The sequence below is a fragment of the Bufo bufo genome, chromosome 8 (assembly GCF_905171765.1).
Source record: "Bufo bufo chromosome 8, aBufBuf1.1, whole genome shotgun sequence".
NCBI classification, from domain to species: domain Eukaryota; kingdom Metazoa; phylum Chordata; class Amphibia; order Anura; family Bufonidae; genus Bufo; species Bufo bufo.
The window spans coordinates 48,755,534-48,769,819 of NC_053396.1; positions in this window are offsets into that span (position 1 = coordinate 48,755,534).

Genomic DNA, 14,286 nt, shown 5'->3' on the forward strand with positions numbered 1-14,286 from the left:
CCTAACGCAAGTGTGAAAGTAGCCTTACCTGGGGTATTCCAATGATAGAACCCTAAACCATAAAAAAATACTGATCGTAAACCTGAAACCTAGTTGCCCCCTAAGGTTTGTTCCAGGATCATGCAGACTGACACAGGGTTTAATCTGCTGATCTTTGGCTGGTGGCCAGCAGAGGGGACATGGATTAGTCAAGGGGATGGGGCTTAAATATCTATTTGTATTAATGCATAATCAAAAAAAGGAACATCACCTCCAGAGATAATTGACTTAAAAGCAGGTGCAAGCTACCATAGCACCTATGTAGAGAAACAAATAAGTAGCCGCACACCACTAAATGCACTAAGGTAAACGGGGGAATGTGTGAACAGAGTCAAATACATGACTACCATATTTACTATTAAGCGGGGTAGAAGCTCTTAGCGCATATAATTGATAAAAAATATGTCGGGCCCATCTACCAGACGTCAAGGTGGCTTCTCATCAGATGGGACCTACTCTAACACGGAGGGTCCAGCTCCATTGTAACTGGTTAAAAGCACCAGGCAGGTGGGCGGGAGTGCCAAGTTCCACAGAGGATGCCTACTCCTCTACTATATACTCTTCTACTCCGCTTAAGGCTACATGCACACGACCATATGTGTTTTGTTTTTTTTGTGGATCCATTGTAACAATGCCTAAAAAGGACAAGAATAGGACATGTTCTATTTTTTTTTTTGAGGGGCTACGGAACGGACATACTGATGTGGACAGCACACTGTGTGCTGTCTGCATTTTTTGCAGACCCATTGAAATGAATGGGTCTGCATCCTATCCACACAAAACAAAAACGGACGTGGAAATAAACAACGTTTGTGTGCATGTAGCCTAATAGTAAGTATGCTAGTCATGTATTTGACCCTGTTCACACATTCACCTATTTACCTTAGTGCATTTAGTGGTGTGCTGCTACTTATTTGTTTTTCGATCTCTTTGTATTAATGCAGATAGCGCACCGCCGGGAGGCTGCTGCTCCAGCTATGTGACCTATAGACAACCACTGTGAGCAGGGGCGTAGCTAAAGGCTCATGGGCCCTGGTGCAAGAGTTTATCGTGGGCCCCCCTTCCCTCAGTGCTTCGTGGCAAGGGGCTGGGGAGAACATAGCCTTCATGCTGCCGGAGGCAAAAACTGAAACGGCAACAAACCCTCCCCCCCCCCCCCCTCCCCCCCCCTATCCTCATGCCAAATTCTTGACCAACCTTTCCCTCCAGCCAGAAGTGTAACTTGAAGATTCTGGGCCCTAATTTAAAATCTATGACTGAGCCCTCCACTTTCTAGAATACTGGCACAAGGGTCTTTGGGCCCCCTCAAGCTCCTGCTACCTCTGCACCCCTGACTATGAGGAGGGGGTGGGGAGGCATGGCTGAGCTTTTATATTAGATTTCTTTATATATTTCTCAGTTTTAACGAATATGAGACAAAATAGGACCAAGAGAAAGGAGGAAGTGTTGGCATATTTTTTATTTAATGTACATTTTCTGTGTTTAGTGTTCCTTCAAATACCACTGTTCAACACAGGTTTTGTAACGGAGACATGTCAGCAGACTTGCACCTATGACACTGGCTGACCGGCTCCATGAGCGCTTGGCAGCTGAAGGCATCCGTGTTGGTCCCATGTTCATATGTGCTCACGTTGCTGAGAAAAATGATGCTTTAATATATGCAAATGAGCCTCTAAGAGCAACGGGGGTGTTGCCGTTCCACCTAGAGGCTCTGCTCTCTCTAACAGGGCCAGGCAGTGTAAACGTGATCACACCTGGCTTATCCTAAGGTTAAAGCGCGGAGAGAGCTGAGCCTCTAGGGGTAATGGCTACGCCTCCATTGCTCCTTAGAGGCTCATTTGCATATAATAAAACATCATTTTTCTCAGCAATGTGGGCACATATGAAGATGGATGCCTTCAGCTACCCTTTAAGATGCTCTTTAACTATTTTTGTAATATAATGTTTGGTTGCTGAACACAAAAATGACATTGTAAATGTGAGATTGGTTCTTGTTGGGAAGTTAGAGGGAAAAAAGGAAAGAACACTGAGGGTATTTACCAAGCTACTTACCCCACTATCGGGGTGTTAAAGTCGGAAATGATGGCGCATGCCATAATTTGGTCATTTTTCTAAAGGGGTAGGGATTAGTGGGAGGGGAGCCTACCATGGCTTCCCAGATTTACTGTAAGTTATAGCACAAGTTTACACCAGCTCCTAGCTGGCCTAGATTTGAGTTTCTGAATTCTAATTTATTAAGAGACCCCTCACTCCAGCGTACAGGGGCTCAAGAATGGGGTATGATAAATCTCCCGCACTGAGTGTAAAAAGATTTTCCCTTATTAGAAAGAAAATGCACACACATCAGCAGTAATATGCCAGCATTGCAGGGCTCCATGTTTGTAATGCTCCTCATGTTCGTCACTGACTTTTACACAATTAACCACTTCCTGACTAGGCGCATTTCAGTTTTTTTTTAATACATGCGTCTTTGAAAAACATGATTTTTATTTTTTTTTAGTTATGGAAATAATTTTTGGCCCTTTTCTGGTCATACATGGGGCTTTATTTTGATTTTAATATTTTTTTGGGAGAAATGCAAAACCAAGGGAAAAAGTTGTCAGTTTTTCAAGTTTTTTTTATTTTTAACAGTAAGCTCTTGCGAGCAGGGCCCTTGTTCCTCTTGTTTTAATTGTTGACTTGTTTGTTGCTATGTAATTTATGAATATATTGGCGCTATATAAATAAAGATTATTATATTATTAGCATAACAGGCCACTGAAATTTTATTTATTTATTTCTCTGTTTGATATATGGGAGGAAAAGGTCTTGGTCGCCAGGGGAGAGGCTAGAATCTGTGTTTTGGAGTGTGGTGCCGCTTATCCATTTATTTATTTTTCCTTTTTATTTTTTTATTTTACAAAGACCTTTAGGGAATGTGACTGACTGAACAGTCACTGGGGCTGCTGGAGAGGCCTCCTTCTTACGGACCCAGAACTATGGAGTCGTTGTCGTCGTCCCCCCCTTCCTCAGTCTCTTTGAGTTACAAGGAACTATTAACCCTGATTTATGTGTGGAGTATTATAGGCCATGTTATGTTTTATTAGTTCGGTAGAGGAATCGATCTACCAACCACTGCCCTGTCTGGGCTCATGTTTGGGGGATTGGAGAACTACACTCTGGGGATTGCTATAATCATTATACTCTCCAGAGTATAATCCCTAGCTCTTGTAAGAGCTTGTTCCTGCATCGCTCTCTGAAAGAAGAGAGGTCGCCCACTGGAACCTGGAGACCTTGTCTTGCTTGCACAACCTCACTGCAGAGGTGGTCTGTGTCTCATAAGACCGATCCAGCTCTGCAGACTTCCAGCCCCTGGCAGTAATACTGTAACCGCTGGGATCGGGGCAGGAAGCGGCATCGCTTCAATCTCTGCAAAAAGGCTCTTTAAAGGCTACAGGCAGTCAGGAAGTGGTTAATGGGAAAGACATCTGAATGGGAATAGAGGATATGCAGCTTCAGGGACATTCTGCAGCCAGTTCTTTTTATATAGAGGCTCATCTACAAACTGATGAAAATTTTCTATATTTTCTCACAAACTAGTTGACACACATTTAAAAGCCTTCCCTATGCTTTTTATTTCGCTCTCCTTCAACAGGTTTTGACCTTTTCAATTTTTTCAGCATTTTTTTCCATCTTCTAAACAAGAACTAATGTTGCATTTTCAATGTCATTTTCGTGTTTAGCACTACAAAATTATGTAAAATTACTTAATCATGTCTCCGTTACACTGTTCTGCAAAAATTAGGAAGTTGTTTTGTAACAGGAAAATGGACAAATTTGATTCCAGTATGCCGATTCAAGTCAAATTCCTTCAATTTAATTGACTTCATTTTGTTTTGCTTTATGGGTGGACTGACTAGTCTGGGTTTCCATGTTCAGTTTTTTTCATGCAGTTTTTAAAGCCACAAGTCAGGTGTTACAGTGGTGGCCTTTGTCTACTCTCCGCGCTTCTCTTTCTGTGTGTGAATTGGTTCTAGGTTGCTTTGTGTCTCCTCTTTGTCCTTTTTAATATTGATGACTTATCCCCAGGATAGTTAATCAATATCAGATTGGTGGGGGTCCACCCCCGCTGATCAGCTGTTTGAGGAGAAGGCTGCACCTGTGCGAGCACGGCTTTCTCTTCATTGTATACCTGCTCGCCGTCGACATTGCAGCAGTGATTATACCCAAGTCGTCACTTCTAGAGGATGGCTCCTTCCTATACAGTTGGCCTAGTGTGTCATTACTTTTCTGACATGAGTACTTTTAGAGGTATTCCCATCTGAGACACTACTGCCATATTGATAGGATATGCCATAAATGTCAGGTGTGGGTCCTCAATAATGGGACCCCAAAGAGAACACTGTTCCGTAGAGGTGAATGGAGGGTAGCCGCACATGCACACCTTGCTAATCTGTTCACTTGTGGGACCCACACCTGTTTCAATTATGGAATATCCTATATCCCTTTAAATATTTAAGACCAGCATACTATACGCTGGCTTTATTAGAAAGACCTCGATTATTAAAGGGGTTGTCTCACAAATCGCATTTATCATGTAGACAAAGTTAATAAAAGACACTAATGTATTTTACTGTCTATGTTACCTGCAATGCTGGCTTGATTCATTTTTCAATTGTGTTATACATTGCTGGTTTCCAGGGGTTACAGCCACTGCTGCAATCCAGCTGCGGTGGCCATGCTTGCACATGGGAGCATGCATTGACATACAGTGCCTTGCAAAAGTATTCACCCCCTTGACTTTTTTCCTATTTTGTTACATTACAGTCTTAAGTTCAATGTTTTGTTAATCTGAATTTTATGTGATGGATCAGAACACAATAGTCTAAGTTGGTAAAGTGAAATGAGAAAAATATATAAATAAAACTAATGTTTAGAAATAGAAAACAGAAAATTGGCATGTGTGTATGTATTCACCCCCTTTGGTAGGAAGCCCATAAAAAGCTCTGGTGCAACCAATTACCTTCAGAAGTCACATAATTAGTGAAATGTCACCTGTGTGCAATCTAAGTGTCACATGATCTGTCATTACATATACACACCTTTTTTTTTGAAAGGCCCCAGAGGCTGCAACACCTAAGCAAGAGGCATCACTAACCAAACACTGCCATGAAGACCAAGGAACTCTCCAAACAAGTAAGGGACAATGTTGTTGAGAAGTAAAAGTCAGGGTTAGGTTATAAAAAAAAAAATATGCAAATCTTTGATGAGGAGCACCATCAAATCTATCATAACCAAATGGAAAGAACATGGCAAAACAGTAAACCTGCCAAGAGACTGCCACCCACCAAAACTCACGGACTGGGCAAGGAGGGCATTAATCAGAGAGGCAGTACAGAGACCTAAGGTAACCCTGGAGGAGCTGCAGAGTTCTACAGCAGGGACTGGAGTATCTGTACATAGGCCGTACGCTCCATGGAGTCGGGCTTTATGGCAGAGTGGCCAGAAAAAAGCCATTACTTTCAGCTAAAAACAAAAAGGCACATTGTGAGTTTGCGAAAAGGCATGTGGGAGACTCCCAAAATGTATGGAGGAAGGTGCTCTGGTGTGATGAGACTAAAATTGAACTTTCGGCTATCAAAGAAAACGCTATGTCTGGCGCAAGCTCAACACATCACATCACCCAAAGAACACCATCTCCACAGTGAGACATGGTGGTGGCAGCATCACGCTGTGGGGATGTTTTTCAGCAGCCAGGACTGGTAAACTGGTCAGAGTTGAGGGAAAGATGGATGGTTCTAAATACAGGGATATTCTTGAGCAAAACCTGTACCACTCTGCGTGATAAGAGGCTAGGATGGAGGTTCACCTTCCAGCAGGACAATGACCCCAAACACACGGCTAAAGCAACACTTCAGTGGTTTAAGGGGAAACATGTAAATGTGTTGGAATTGCCTAGTCAAAGCCAAGATCTCAATCCAATAGAAAATCTGTGGTCAGACTTAAAGATTGCTGTTCACGAGCGCAAACTATCCAACTTGAAGGAGCTCAAGCAGTTTTGCAAGGAGGAATGGGCAAAAATCCCAGTGGTAAGATGTGGCAAGCTCATAGAGACTTATCTAAAGCGACTTGGAGTTGTGATTGCCGCAAAAGGTGGCTCTACAAAGTATTGACTTTAGGGGGGTGAATAGTTATGCACATTGACTTTTTCTATTATTGTGTCCTATTTGTGGTTTGCTTTACAATAAAAAAAAATATCTTCAAAGTTGTGGTCATGTTCTGTAAATTAAATTATGCAAATCCTTTAAACAATCCATGTTAATTCCAGGTTGTGAGGCACCAAAACACAAAAAAAGTCAAGGGGGGTGAATACTTTTGCAAGGCACTGTACATGCGCAGCAGATCCTGTTCCAGCCACTTCGTATCTGTGCTGCTGCGGTGGCTGAAAACCCTGGAAACGAGAAAAGCATAATGCAATGGAAAAATGAATTAAGCCAGTTAAAGGAGGCAATATGGACAATCGCACAGTAATGAGAGCCTTATATTAACATTGTCATTTGCTGAAGTGAGACAACCTCTTTAAGAGGCGCATGCCTCTTAGTAATTGTGGATATGTGAATGTTTATGCTCAAAACGGAAATCTATACAAGCAAAGGAGTTTTGTAGATTTCTGCTATAATATGCTGGCTATAGTTGCCCCAGCAACACCCACTTTGTGAAAATATGGTGAATAGGGCTCTAAACCATGAAAAAGTGTGGAGCCATGGTGTGTGTCAAACACTTCAAATTTTTGCTGCTGGTTTTCTGGTGTACTTGAATGATAAATGTCCCCCAGGAGTTGAAATATTTAGGGCTATATGACCAGTTGCATTAAATAGCAGGATTTCCACAAACAAGGCCATGGGTGACATAATTCATCCACCTCCACCTTGTCACCGTGACAGCACCACCTGGAGGCTGATCCTTGACCTCTGTAGAGACATAAAACAGTCTATCTAGCAACCACTCAGTTGTTTCCAGTCCCTACAGTGGTCACAGCTTTTTTCTGCTATGGTCATTCCTTTTCTAAAGGGTGTCTGCTTTTGAAGAAGTCATGGCACAGTTCTAAGCAGCAGGAAACAATGGGGGTAAAGATGAGCAAACATGTCAAGGTTCATTTCCTGGATGTCCCTCTATGACAGCACCCCCTGGAGGATGTCCTATTGGTCTCTGTAGGGACAGGAAGCGAGAGAGTTTAAAAGTCCCCTCCCCACCCTCATCTCCAGTGTTCTTCCTGTCCCTACGGGGATAGGAGCAGAGAGGAGTCCCTGCTCAGGGATGAAGAAAGAAGATGTTTCAGGAAAGGGCTGAGGCTGGGTCAGGGGGTTATGCCTCTCCTCTCAGCTTCTAGTAGCCCAAGCTAGCACCCCTCTAAGAAGGGGTCCCCTAGCTCTTCCCCGATACCTGAGAAGGCTGGTTCCAAAGCTCCTTCCTCTGTCTGCATCGGCCCGGCATTGGGGACGCCGATGCCGCTTCCGCTTCTCCACAGGGAGCTCTGGGCTCGGCTGCGGCTCCTGCACCTCTCTGTATGCGCGGTCCAGGCAGGATAGCCGAATATACCGCGTGACCAGAAGTGAGAGTACGCCGGAAGATTGTGGGCGCACATCATCGCATGTTGGTAATCTGAGGCCTTGCATGGGGGTCGACTCTTCCTTGGAATGAGTCCCCCGAAAAGAGGAGGCGAAGCGGTAGGGGGGGGGGGGGTCACGGACCAAATGGGTAAGTTTATTTAAAGTAATAATGGCTGATGGTCAGTTGTAAATCATGGAGGTCCCGGTATCTGGAAAGCAGGAGGCTATTACAGATCCCCCCATCCAGGGTTATGTAAGTTACACTTCCTGCCCTGTTTGTCCAGTAATATAGAGATTTCTATATGAATCTGGCTCTCCTCTCTCTCGCTCTTCCTCCTTAGGCTGAGAAAGAGACAGGACACAAGTCCCATGGAGATTCAAAAAAGAAATCTAAAAAATGTGCGATATGTCCTAAAATACTACTGGAGACTGCCTTTTAAAAATTCTTAAAGAGGAACAACCTTCCTTTATGTCAGAATTGAGAGCTATAATAAGAGAAGTCCAGGCGGCAGGATCAAATCAAGCCCCTAGCCCACTCCACCACCCTCCAAAAGATTCAGGGTTCAGATGGATTCTGAGGATGAGGGTTTATATTACTCAGAAGGAGTGGAGGCAGATAATCAACATCCCCCTTCCTTGCTTGCGGATGAACCAGGAAGATACTTTTTTTCTGGGGAGGACTCCTAACAGCAGTAGGACAGACTATGGGGATCAAAGAGGAGGAGCAGGCCCGATCCATTCAAGATGAAATGTTCGGGGGCCTGAGAGCAAAAAAGAAGAAGCTTTTCCCAGTGAATTCGAATCTGAGGGAATTAATAAAGGAAGAATGGGAAGAAGCTAAAAAGAAACTATATGTACCACGTGATTTTAAAAGCAGATTGCTTTTTGATCCGGAAGAGACAAAAGTCGATGTGCAAGTAGCAAAAATGGCAAGGAAAACCACGATCCCTTTTGAAGATTCATCTCAGTTGAAGGATCCAATGGATTGTAAAATAGACTGTTTATTAAAAAAAACATGGGAGTCTTCGGCTGTGTCCATTAACAAACATTGCTGCCACATCTGTGGCTAGAACTGGAGAATCATCTCAAACTAAAAACTTCCAGGGAAGAAATTTTGGAGTCACTACTAGAGTTGAGCGAACACCTGGATGTTCGGGTTCAAGAAGTTCGGCCGAACTTCCCGGAAATGTTTGGGTTCGGGATCCGAACCCGAACCGAACTTCGTCCCGAACCCCATTGAAGTCAATGGGGACCCGAACTTTTGGGCACTAAAAAGGCTGTAAAACAGCCAAGGAAAGAGCTAGAGGGCTGCAAAAGGCAGCAACATGTAGGTAAATCCTCTGCAAACAAATGTGGATAGGGAAATGAATTAAAATAAAAATTAAAAAAATAAAAATGACCCAATAGCAATTGGACAGAGGTCCCATAGCAGAGAATCTGGCTCTTCATGCCATAGCAAAGAATCTGGCTTCATGTCAGCAGAGAATCAGTCTCTTCATGCCATAGCAGAGAATCTGGCTTCATGTCACCCACCACTGGAACAGGCCACTGTCACATATTTAGGCCCCGGCACCCAGACAGAGGAGAGCGGTCCCGTAACAGAGAATCTGGCCTTATGTCAGCGCAGAATCTGTCTTCATGTCATAGCAGAGAATCAGGCTTCACGTCACCCACCACTGGAACAGGCCACTGTCACACATTGAGGCCCAGGCACCCAGGCAGAGGAGAGAGGTCCCGTAACAGAGAATCTGGCCTTATGTCAGCGCAGAATCTGTCTTCATGTCATAGCAGAGAATCAGGCTTCACGTCACCCACCACTGGAACAGGCCACTGTCACACATTTAGGCCCAGGCACCCAGGCAGAGGAGAGAGGTCCCGTAACAGAGAATCTGGCCTTATGTCAGCACAGAATAAGTCTTCATGTCATAGCAGAGAATCAGGCTTCACGTCACCCACCACTGGAACAGGCCACTGTCACACATTTAGGCCCCGGCACCCAGACAGAGGAGAGGTTCATTCAACTTTGGGTTGCCCCACAATATAATGGTAAAATGAAATAAAAAATAGTATTGAATGAGGAAGTGCCCTGGAGTAGAATAATATATTGTTAAGGGGAGGTAGTTAATATCTAATCTGCACAAGGGATGGACAGGTCCTGTGGGATCCATGCCTGGTTCATTTTTATGAACGTCAGCTTATCCACATTGGCTGTAGACAGGCGGCTGCGTTTGTCTGTAATGACGCCCCCTGCCGTGCTGAATACACGTTCAGACAAAACGCTGGCCGCCGGGCAGGCCAGCACCTCCAAGGCATAAAAGGCTAGCTCTGGCCACGTGGACAATTTGGAGACCCAGAAGTTGAATGGGGCCGAACCATCAGTCAGTACGTGGAGGGGTGTGCACAGGTACTGTTCCACCATGTTAGTGAAATGTTGCCTCCTGCTAACACGTTCCATATCAGGTGGTGGTGCAGTTAGCTGTGGCGTGTTGACAAAACTTTTCCACACCTCTGCCATGCTAACCCTGCCCTCAGAGGAGCTGGCCGTGACACAGCTGCGTTGGCGACCTCTTGCTCCTCCTCTGCCTTCGCCTTGGGCTTCCACTGGTTCCCCTGTGACATTTGGGAATGCTCTCAGTAGCGCGTCTACCAACGTGCGCTTGTACTCGCGCATCTTCCTATCACGCTCCAGTGTAGGAAGTAAGGTGGGCACATTGTCTTTGTACCGGGGATCCAGCAGGGTGGCAACCCAGTAGTCCGCACACGTTAAAATGTGGGCAACTCTGCTGTCGTTGCGCAGGCACTGCAGCATGTAGTCGCTCATGTGTGCCAGGCTGCCCAGAGGTAAGGACAAGCTGTCCTCTGTGGGAGGCGTATCGTCATCGTCCTGAGTTTCCCCCCAGCCACGCACCAGTGATGGGCCCGAGCTGCTTTGGGTGCCACCCCGCTGTGAACATGCTTCATCCTCATCGTCCTCCACCTCATCCTCGTCCTCCAGTAGTGGGCCCTGTCTGGCCACATTTGTACCTGGCCTCTGAGTCACTTCGAAGAGACTGGCCTGAAAGTGCTAAAAATGACCCCTCTTCCTCCTGGGCCACCTCCTCTTCAATCATCGCCCTAAGTGTTTTCTCAAGGAGACATAGAAGTGGTATTGTAACGCTGATAACGGCGTCATCGCCACTGGCCATGTTGGTGGAGTACTCGAAACAACGCAACAGGGCACACAGGTCTCGCATGGAGGCCCAGTCATTGGTGGTGAAGTGTGTCTGATCCGCAGTGCGACTGACCCGTGGTGCTGCAGCTGAAACTCCACTATGGCCTGCTGCTGCTCGCACAGTCTGTCCAGCATATGCAAGGTGGAGTTCCACCTGGTGGGTACGTCGCATATGAGGCGGTGAGCGGGAAGGCCGAAGTTACGCTGTAGCGCAGACAGGCGAGCAGCGGCAGGGTGTGAACGCCGGAAGCACGAACAGACGGCCCGCACTTTATGCAGCAGCTCTGACATGTCGGGGTAGTTGCGAATGAACTTCTGCACCACCAAATTCAGCACATGCGCCAGGCAAGGGATGTGCGTCAAACCGGCTAGTCCCAGAGCTGCAACGAGATTTCGCCCATTATCGCACACCACCAGGCCGGGCTTGAGGCTCACCGGCAGCAACCACTCGTCGGTCTGTTGTTCTATACCCCGCCACAACTCCTGTGCGGTGTGGGGCCTGTCCCCCCAAACATATGAGTTTCAGAATGGCCTGCTGACGTTTACCCCGGGCTGTGCTGAAGTTGGTGGTGAAGGTGTGTGGCTGACTGGATGAGCAGGTGGAAGAAGAGGAGGAGGAAGCTGAGTAGGAGGAGGAGGAGACAGGAAGCAAAGAATGTTGCCCTGCGATCTTGGCGGCGGAAGGACATGCGCCAAACAGCTCTCCGCCTGGGGCCCAGCCGCTACTACATTTACCCAGTGTGCAGTTAGGGAGATATAGCGTCCCTGGCCGTGCTTACTGGTCCACGTATCTTTGGTTAGGTGGACCTTGCCACAGATGGCGTTGCGCAGAGCACACTTGATTTTATCTGACACTTGTTTGTGCAGGGAAGGCACGGCTCTCTTGGAGAAGTAGTGGCGGCTGGGAACAACATACTGTGGGACAGCAAGTGACATGAGCTGTTTGAAGCTGTGTGTGTCCACCAGCCTAAATGACAACATTTCATAGGCCAGTAGTTTAGAAATGCTGGCATTCAGGGCCAGGGATCGAGGGTGGCTAGGTGGGAATTTACGCTTTCTCTCAAATGTTTGTGAGATGCAGAGCTGAACGCTGCCTTGTGACATGGTTGAGATGCTTGGTGACGCAGGTGGTGGTGTTGGTGGTACATCCCATGTTTGCTGGGCGGCAGGTGCCAACGTTCCTCCAGAGGTAGAGGAAGAGGCCGAGGCGGCGGCAGCAGCAGCAGAAGAGGCCGAGGCGGCGGCAGCAGCAGAAGAGGACGAGGCGGCAGCAGCAGAAGAGGTAGCAGGGGGAGCCTGAGTGACTTCCTTGTTTTTAAGGTGTTTCCTCCACTGCAGTTCATGCTTTGCATGCAGGTGCCTGGTCATGCAGGTTGTGCTAAGGTTCAGAACGTTAATGCCTCGCTTCAGGCTCTGATGGCACAGCAAGCAAACCACTCGGGTCTTGTCGTCAGCACATTGTTTGAAGAAGTGCCATGCCAGGGAACTCCTTGAAGCTGCCTTTGGGGTGCTCGGTCCCAGATGGCGGCGGTCAGTAGCAGGCGGAGTCTCTTGGCGGCGGGTGTTCTGATTTTGCCCACTGCTCCCTCTTTTGCTACGCTGTTGGCTCGGTCTCACCACTGCCTCTTCCTCCGAACTGTGAAAGTCAGTGGCACGACCTTCATTCCATGTGGGGTCTAGGACCTCATCGTCCCTTGCATCGTCTTCCACCCAGTCTTGATCCCTGACCTCCTGTTCAGTCTGCACACTGCAGAAAGATGCAGCAGTTGGCACCTGTGTTTCGTCATCATCAGAGACGTGCTGAGGTGGTATTCCCATGTCCTCATCATCAGGAAAAATAAGTGGTTGTGCGTTAGTGCATTCTATCTCTTCCACCCCTGGGGAAGGGCTAGGTGGATGCCCTTGGGAAACCCTGGCAGCAGAGTCTTCAAACAGCATAAGAGACTGCTGCATAACTTGAGGCTCAGACAGTTTCCCTGATATGCATGGGGGTGATGTGACAGACCGATGGGCTTGGTTTTCATGCGCCATCTGTGCGCTTTCTGCAGAAGACTGGGTGGGAGATAATGTGAACGTGCTGGATCCACTGTCGGCCACCCAATTGACTAATGCCTGTACCTGCTCAGGCCTTACCATCCTTAGAACGGCATTGGGCCCCACCAAATATCGCTGTAAATTCTGCTGGCTACTGGGACCTGAGGTAGTTGGTTCACTAGGACGTGTGGCTGTGGCAGAACGGCCACGTCCTCTCCCAGCACCAGAGGGTCCACTAACACCACCACGACCATGTCCACGTCCGCGTCCCTTATTAGATGTTTTCCTCATTGTTCCCGTTCACCACAATTTTGAGAATGGCAAATTTGGGAATAGTTTTTCAACCCAGAACAAAAAGTGTGCTTTTACGGTCACTACAAATAACTTGACCAGCTAAAACAGTACAGATTTGGTTGAATAGAAATGTCAGGCCTGTTTTTTTTTTGCTCTGTGTGACAGGTATAGGTTTAATCACAGAATTTGACTTCTATCTGCACGGTAGCGTGTGTCTTAGGTTTTTCTGAATGACACTATCAGCACCTTCAATGTAAGATATCCTTTTTGGGATAGATTTCAAGTAGGCCTCATATACCAGAAACTAGTTATTTTGAGAATGGCAAATTTGGGAATAGTTTTTCAACCCAGAACAAAAAGTGTGCTTTTACGGTCACTACAAATAACTTGACCAGCTAAAACAGTACAGATTTGGTTGAATAGAAATGTCAGGTCTATTTTTTAGGCGCTGGGTGACAGGCTGAACTTGCCCCTGATGTAGTATATGGCCAAAAAATAACCACACTATTGATGGTTAAATGCACTTGGGTGACACAGGCTCAGCCTGCACCAGATGTAGTATATGGCCAAAAAATAACCAGACTGTTGATGGTTAAATGCACTTCGGTGACACAGGCTCAGCCTGCAGCTGATGTAGGATATAGCACAAAATAACCACACTATTGATGGTTAAATACACTTGGTGATAGCTTGTGCTGGCGCACCACAAGTCACAAAATGGCCGCCGATCACCCCAGAAAAAAAGTGATCTAAAAACGCTCTGGGCAGCCTCAAAAAAGTGAGCAAGTCGATATTAGCACTTCAATGATCCACAGCTGCAGATCAATCACAGAATGAAGTCTTTTGGAGGAGTTAATCTGCCTAATCTCGCCCTAACGTCGCAGCTGCAACCTCTCCCTATGCTTGAATCAGCAGAGTGACGTGCAGCGCAACGTGACCCAAGCTTATATAGAGGCTGGGTCACATGCTGCACTGGCCAATCACAGCCATGCCAATAGTAGGCAAGGCTGTGATGGCCTCTTGGGGCAAGTAGTATGACGCTTGTTGATTGGCTGCTTTGCAGCCTTTCAAAAAGCGCCAAGAAAGCGGCGAACACCGAACCCGGACTTTTACGAAAAT